This window comes from Octopus bimaculoides, chromosome 20, assembly GCF_001194135.2.
Source record: "Octopus bimaculoides isolate UCB-OBI-ISO-001 chromosome 20, ASM119413v2, whole genome shotgun sequence".
Lineage (NCBI taxonomy): Eukaryota > Metazoa > Mollusca > Cephalopoda > Octopoda > Octopodidae > Octopus > Octopus bimaculoides.
Genome location: NC_069000.1, coordinates 6,477,430 through 6,478,203, shown reverse-complemented (window position 1 = coordinate 6,478,203; position 774 = coordinate 6,477,430).

Here is a 774-nt window from a genome sequence, read left to right as displayed (position 1 = left end):
AAGACTTATACACACACTGCTGCTATTGATTATATATATATATATATATATATATATATACATACACATATATATCTACAACTGAGCACAGGCTTGGCTGAGTGGTTAAGAAGCTTGCTTTGCAACCGCAGAGTCCTGGGTTCAATCCCATTGCACAACAGTTTGGGCGAGTCGTTATTTACTGTAGCCATGGGTCGATCGACTCCTTATGAGTGGAACTTAGTTGATGGAAATTGTGTGGAAGCCTTTGTGTGTGTGTGGTTGTATATAAGTGTGTATGTGCTTACTAGAGTAATGCGGTGCGAATTGTTGTGGTATTAATTCCATCGGGGAAAGTAATTCCCTAAATCGGTGAACTCAGGCATTTGTTGAATGGAGATTGGTTTAGAACGAATGGTTGCCTGTCTAAATACTGACTGCAATGAGCGTTATTATCCTAACACTTCTCAAACGGCATCTTTCAGTTGGTTACAACTCAATGGCTGACATCAGTAGCAAAATATATGCATGTAGAAGGCTATGCTGCCACAAAAACACACACACACACACACACACACACACATACACACATACCATTGTCTTATTAAAAATCCATGCAACTAGGACACTATCATCCCTCTCTTTCTGTATGGTGTATATGTGCGTGCGTGTGTGTGTGTGTATATATATATATCATCATCATCGTTTAACGTCCGCTTTCCATGCTAGCATGGGTTGGACGATTTGACTGAGGACTGGTGAAACCGGATGGCAACACCAGGCTCCAGTCTGATT